Here is a 7,659-nt window from a genome sequence, read left to right as displayed (position 1 = left end):
TCATGCTAAAGCCTAAGCTTGGTTGGTTCACCGTGGGAGCCTTGTCCACTGGCATTGGGGCCCGGGTGGGTCAGCCTCTCTGTGCCTCAGTTTCCTGTTCTGCCACATGGGAACCGTCATGGCACCTGACGAAATCTAAGAACGGTTGGTGACAATTTGATTCCATGATGCAGGAAAACTGCAAGCGCTTGGCTGCGGCCCTGGAAGCCACCCGGCACTCTGTCCGTGGCAGCCGTGACGGCACGATTCGGGTTAATTCGACCAAGCTGCAGCGCCCCTGAACTCACCTGTTGCTGGGAGCGCCCCGAGAGCCCCGGCGGCTTCCTAGCCACCAACGCTCCCCAAGGCTGGACATGGAGCCGGCGCCCTGGGAACGTGGCTACGGGAAGAGCCGGCTCGCCACCCTGGAAAGGATGCTGAGCCTTCAGGAGTGTGATTCCCTTTGCTGACAAACCCCTGGATGCTCCTCCCTTGTCGCCCGCAAAACGAGGATGCTGATGCACTGGGTCATATTAATAGAGAGCGTTGCCCGGGTCTGCATCACATGCCAGGTGCCACGCTGGACCACCCGCCTACATTATCTCTAAGCCCTGCAGCCAAGGAGGTTTTATGACCCATCTCCCCATTTAACAGAAGAGAAAACTGAGGCATAGATCCTAGAAGTCTTTGCCCGAGGTCCCCGTGTCAGAAGGGGGTGGCATCTGGATTCGAACCCAGGCCTCCCACGCTTTCCATCAGGGACAAAGCTGAGCGAAAAAGGCAAGGCAAGCAAGAGAGGCATTCTTACCAGTGACACCAGCCCCCGAGAGTGCCCGTGAAGCCCAGCCGGCGGGAGGTGGCATTTATACCTTCCCCAGGAGTGTCGGCGCCAAGACGGGTGATCGCTTGCGTCCCCACAGAAAGCGGGACGAGAATGCTGGATTAAGCCCACACCAAAGCCCAGGTCAGCAAATGCCCGCAGACATTGTGTCTCTGCACAATAATGTCATTAGCTTTTGGATTCGGCCGCGCCAGGGTGGTCAGGCGGCTGGGCAAGGGGATGCCCACTTTGCATGCATCAGCCGTCCGGCTGCCAGGACCGGGGGCATGCTGGGTTCACTGGTGTGATCAGTCGAGCCCTGGGGGAAGGCAGACAGAGGCAAATCTCAGTGGCCCTGGGAAAAAAACAAGGAGAGGAGGGTGGCTTGCCAGGGATCGGCATCCGTCCATCCATCCATCCATTCGACAAATATTTATCAGGCGTCTATTTGGTGCCAAACTCTGTTCCGGGGGTAGTGTCAGGGAGGGGATCCACTCTAGTCTAAACTGTCCAGGAGAGCTCCCAGGAAGAGACAGAGTCCTTAGGGATGGGGACAAGTCACCCTGGGAAACCAGGCTGGGAAGAGAGTCCCAACCAGAAAGGGACCGTGTGTGGGAGCTGGTGTGTTATTTAAAGACTTGAAAGCAGGTTAGTATAGCTAAAGTATGGCTAGGCGGCCAGGGCCCGATCCTGCAGGCCGGGGAGGGCGAACTTCCCCCTGAGGACCCTGGCCGGCGCTGCTGTTCTTAGATGGGTGCTCTCAAGCCCGGAGACCCCTGAGGCTTGGAGAAACCTCACAGATCCCTGCTGCCAGCTCCAGCACCGCCCCACGGGCGCCTGGCCTTGATTTATTCACATTTCCTCTCTGTGTTTGTCTTTCTTGAAGCCAGGCTGGGTCTTGACAAAAAATCCAAGGTCAGGCAGAAGAGGGGGACCAACACCAGGGCTCGGAAAACAGGTTCCAGGGAGACTTGCTCTCCCTGACTTTCCATGCTCTCAACACACACACACACACACACACACACACACACACACACACACACTCAGCCATGCTGCTTATGTCCGTAGTACTTTTTACCACCTGACATGACGTTACTCATTTATTTGCCTACCATCCTTCTTTTTTTAAAAAAGAAAAAAAAAGATTTTATTTATTTATTCATGAGAGCCACAGAGAGAGAGGCAGAGACACAGGGAGAGAGAGAAGCAGGTTCCCCGCGGGGAGCTCAATGTGGGACTCAATCCCAGAACCCTGAGGTTACGCCCTGAGCCAAAGGCAAGACACTCAACCACTGAGCCACGCAGGCACCCTTACCATCTTTCCAATTAGAAGGTCAGCATCACCGAGGGGGAGCCACTGCCTGCCTGGTTTACCCTGGTGCCCTCAGAGTCCAGCACCTGACCTAGAGTCAGGACTTTCTTGGTTTTCTAGGGCAGCCAGAACAAAGAACTGAGACTGAGTGGCTTAAGACAACAGAAATTCAAGGTGCAAAATAGTGCAGCCTCTATGGAAGCAGCATGGTGGTCCTCAAAAAAATTATCAGTAAAATTTCCCTATCACTCAGCAATTCTACTCGCAGAGACAGAGCCCAAAAGAATTGAAACCAGAACCTCAAAGGGATACTTGGATGCCCATGTTCTAGCACCATTATTCACAGTAGCCAAAACGTGGGAACAACCCAAATGCTCATAGACAAATGAATGGATAAACAAAATGCACCCATAAAATGGAATATAATTCAGCCTTAAAAAGGGAGGGAATTCTGACCCATGCAAATAGGATGGATGAGCCTCGAGGACATGCTGCTAAAGTGAAATAAGCCAGTCACAAAATCCAAATGCTGGATGATGCCACTTACGTGAGATTCCGGGAGTAGCTAGATGTATAGAGATAAGGAGTTGAAAGGCGGGTGCCAGGGCCTAGGGCAGGGAGGAATGGACCATTGATGTTTCATGGGCCCAGACTTTCAGTTTGAGAAGCTGAGAACGTTCTGGAGAGGGATGGTGATGCTGGTTGCCCAACAGCGTGAATGTACTTAAGGCTGCTGAACTGCACACTTAAGATGGTTAAAATAGTAAATCCAATGTTTTGTAGCATATTTTACCACCATCAAAATTATGTCCAAAAAAGCCCGTCCCCCAGAAATGTATTGTCCCACAGTTGTGGAGGCCAGAAATCTGAGATCAAGCAGGGCTCTGTGCCCATGGAAGGATCTAGTGGGGGGATCTCAAAGCCCTTGGCCTTCGGTGTGTCCTGAGCCCTCTATGTGCTCTCCTAGGCAATGAGCTCCATCAGAGCTGGGTTCAGTCCTTGTGCAGGCCCTGGCGTCCCAGTGTCCGCCTAGACCCCCCACACATTAGGTGCTCAGAGGTATTTATTGACTGGTTGAATTAATTAGTGAATAAGAAATAAAAAGACGAGGGAAGGTGTCTTAGTTTGGGCTTTCTCGGAAGCAGACGCTAAGACAAGAGGTCAGGTGCAGGTAGTTTATTTGAGAAGTGATCCCAGGAAGGTCGGCAGGGAATCAGAGGCAGCCAACAGGGTGTATCAGTGAGCAGCAGGTTATCACTGGGTTTTCTTGAAATTATGTGAGGTCACGTGATCCTTTCTGGCCAATGGATTCTGAGAAGTCTCAGATATCTGGTCATTTTATTGCGGGTGCCGGACATTCCAGTGCTTTCTCTTCCATTGCCCTGAGATGCATCGTTGCAAGAGGGTGGAGCCTCCATCAGCCCGGGTTCATGAATCAGTGGGTGAAGAAAACCAGCATTAGACCGACATTAGAAATGTGGCATGGGGTGAGAAATAAACCACCAAGACTTGGGGGCTGTTTGTTACTCACCATCGCCTGACTGATATACACGCACAGAGAGCCTGAACCTTCCTCTCTGCCTTGCTGCAAAGAGTATAGGCCTTAGGATCCCCGGACACAGTTTACTCCCGAGACACACAGGAGCCAGGGCTAGAAGAACCTCTGAGACCTTCAAGATGAAAAGTTCCAACAACACTCCCTTCTCATGACAATTACTCTGCGGCAGCCCCTTCACTTTCCTGGATTAAAACTGATCGGATAATCCACCTACATACATGCTTTCAAATAAATTAACTGTAAAACACCCTATGACATAAAGGAATCGTAAAATGAAATGTGTAATAATCTGTATTTTAATATGAAATATTGAAAAATTGGACATAGGTATTATATCAGATGAAGTAAAAAAAGGAATTTGAGGGTTTTTTAAAAAATATTTTATTTATTTATGAGAGATACACACACACACACACACACACACACACACACACACACAGGCAAAGACACAGGCAGGGCCCAATGCAGGACACGATCCCAGGACCCCAGGACCCCGAGATCACGACCTGAGCCAAAGGCAGACGCTTAACCACTGAGCCACCCAAGTGCCCCGGAATTTGAGGTGTTTGTGCTACTTATCATAGACAAGGTTAGATAAGGTTATATTGAACTGAACATGCATTTGACATGTTCACATGTCCATGAAGAATCATGTTGAACATAATGCAGCCGCACATGCACACTGGCCCAGCAGTGATTTATCAGTGATGCCAACTCCACGGGCAACATTGCCACGGGCCCTGTGATTTTACAAAATGGGGAAGAATGGCTGGGGAAGTTCCCGCCTGAGGATGGGGAGCTGGGGTCCCTGCGTGCCGATTCCTGTTAGCCACTGGATGGGTCATCGGATGAGTTGTGGCACCCACTGGGTGTTCATTCCCCAGAGTTCCCACTGCCCTGGGCACACCAACATTGTAAGTTCTAAGGGCCACAGGGAAGCACACGGCATCTGCTGCCATCGGGGCAGACTAAGGGCTGGAGGAGGAGCTGCTGGCCGCAGGACGTGGCAAGAAGACCCCAAGAGAACCAGGAGTGGCAGACGCATTCGCTGGGGCGCACCAAGGCTGGGGCCCCAGGACGATGCCCACAGAGCCTGCTGCCCAGCTCCCGAGAGTCCATGGGCTCTAGTCCTACCTCCATGAGCCCTGCTCATCCCCGGGCCCCCTTTTGCCCCTGAAGCCTTGCTGCGGCCTGGTTGCCTTACGTCCTTGTTTGCACTGACGTCCTTAGGACAAACCCCATTGCTGAGTACTTGGGAAGTCCCTGCTCCACATAACCATGGAGCCCGTCTCCACGGTCACAATTTTTGACGATGGTGAGGCGGAGGGCGAACGCTCAGCCTAGTAGCTCCTCCGTTTTACCCGGCGTTCTCAGCCCTTCCTGCAAATTAAATTTGTATCGATACAACAACCTGTGAGACAGGTGGTGTGATTAGCCCCAGCCATGGAGGAGAACACCGAGGCACAGAGAGGCTAAGCAATTTGCCCAAAGGCACACAGCAAGTGGCAGAGCCTGGAAAGGAACCCAAGTGGTGTGGATCGAAAGCCCCACTCGGCCATTCTGCTTTTCACCGTTAGACGACGCTGCCTCTCGATTAAACCGGTAAACGGGTAAAGTGCTTTCGTGACCCTCACCCTCCTGTCACCGAGAGGTACTCTTACTTTACTATTCCTCTCAGGCCCTGTCCCTGCAGAAGCTAGAATTTGAGTCTGGGTTGGAGCTAAGAGTGGCCTTTTGGAGTCAGACAGGCCCGGGGTCAGATCTCAGCTCTGCACCTCCCAGGCTGTGTGACCCCCGCCATCAGCAATCCCTCTCTGAGCTTCCTGGGCCGTTAGGAGGATTGAATGCAGACAGCAAGCCCTCCCTGACCCAGACCGTTGGTTAGTGTGGGTCTGAGGCTTTGGATAGTCCTCAGACACCAGTGACCTCCTGCGCCCCCCTGGATCTGCAGTCCCCCCACCTCTAGAGTCAGCCCAGCTGCGGACCCCGGGGCTCAATGGGGGCCAGGAAGCAGGGACCCACTGGCGCGGCACCGAGTTGGCCTCCCTGCAATCCCTCCTCTGACCCCGTCACCCAGGAGCCAGTCGTGGTCTAGCCGGGACCAGGCGCAGACAGCCCCTGGCCCAATGTCCAGAACACAGTAGGTGCCCATTTAAAAGTGGCTGCGGCAGCACGAGAGGCTTTAGTTTAGCCAACCACAGCGTGGACAGCCAGCGGGCCGGGTGGGGCGGTGGGGGGTGTGATGAGCTTGGGAGGCAGCCGTGAACTTGAGTCCTGATCCCGCCACTCCAAAGCTCTGGCACTCGGGGCATCTGCTTAGGGCTCTGGGCCTCAGCTGCTCTCCGCACACGGGGCTCAGTGTCACCAGTTAGCAGATTAGAGGTGACTCCGTAGAGCACCCAGTTGTGTATTCTGCACACTGTGGGGACGACCGGGTGGCTTTTATGAGTATTGTTGCTACTGTTGGTTTTTTCTCTGCTATGTGTGCCTGCCCCTGCTGGACACGTCACAGTGTGCGGGGCTCAGGAGCCCATGTTCCAGAGTCAGCTCTCAGAGTGCAGACCTCAGCTCGAGCGCTTCTGGTTGTGCGGCCCCGGGAAGCTGATGCTGCCTCTCTGAGCCTCGGGCTCCTCATCTGTGAAATGGGATGAACTGTGCCTGCCTTCCAGGTGCTGCGTGGCTCAGTGGTGAGCGTCTGCCTTCGGCTCAGGTCATGATCCTGGGGTCCCGGGATCGAGTCCCACATCGGGCTCCCTGCAGGGAGCCTGCTTCTCCCTCTGCCTGTGTCTCTGCCTCTCTCTGTGTCTCTCATGAATAAATAAATAAAATCTTAGAAAAAACAACAACTGTGCCTGCCATCCAAGGTCATCTTTGGGTTCAGGGACCCAGGTGATGTCCAAACAGCCCTAGCACTGGGTCTAGCATTCAGAAAGGACTAGTTTACAAAGCAAAACAAGGTCTCTGTGAGAGGGACGAGGGGGTGGGTCTTGGGGGCGGCGGGTGGGGAGATGGGAGGAGTGGGGGTGCTGCCATCCTTTCAGGGGGTGGGGTGGGTGCTGGGTGCCCCTCTCCCTCCACCCTGAGCCTGACGCCCCACCCAGCTCTCCTACACACTGATGTAAAAATAATTCAAGGTGATTTCTGGGCTGTGCATACATATTTTTGAAATACGCAGGATGAAGTAACTGACAATTGCTGGAATCCTTTCAATGCCTTCCGGGGGCCCCCTCGGGCCTCCCCTACACCAGCTGCATCAGCTGCCAGGAGGCTACAGGTGGCAGGGATGGGCTCTGGGCACAACAGGGGAACAAAGTCTGGGAAACATGCAGGACCAGCTCATGGAGGTGCGAAGGCTGAGGGCAGGTCCCTGAGACTGCAGGAAGCCAGCTGTCACCCGACTGTCAGAGGGACACCCCCTCTTCCTCCCACTGGGGCCAGAGGAGGCTCCCATTCATGACTGGCACTGCCGTGGCATCACCCTTCAGCCAGAGGAAGGCACTGAGGCTCGGAGCAGTCACGGTCAGTGGTGGGAGGCAGGGTGGGGGCTCAGTGCCCCAGCCAAGGCCACCGAAGACGTCTGGGGGGTGGACAGAGCTACTGATGCAGGGAGAAGAGAGAGTCAGGGAGATCACACCATCGTGGCTCAGTTAATGGCCTCCCGGCTGGTCTCCCCATGTCCCCCAGAGCCCCACGGTCTATACTCTGTGCCACAGCCAGAGCAATCCTGTTAAGTCATGCGTCACCTCTCCCAGACTCTCCATGGCTCCCACCTCCCTCAGAGAAGGGTTTGCGAAGCTCTAACTGCCCTGGCTCCCCTCCCTCCCTGATCACTCCCCCATTCTACTGCTTACTCCTTTCTAGACTGACTGCCTTCCTCGCCACGTCTCCATCACCCGCCATACTCCTGCTTGGGACCTTCACACCCATTATTCCTCTGCCTGGAATATTCTCATGTTCATTCAGGTCTCAATTCAAATGTCACCTGCTCAG

The sequence above is a fragment of the Canis aureus genome, chromosome 27, assembly GCF_053574225.1.
Source record: "Canis aureus isolate CA01 chromosome 27, VMU_Caureus_v.1.0, whole genome shotgun sequence".
NCBI lineage: Eukaryota > Metazoa > Chordata > Mammalia > Carnivora > Canidae > Canis > Canis aureus.
Note: the sequence above shows the minus strand (reverse complement) of the source record.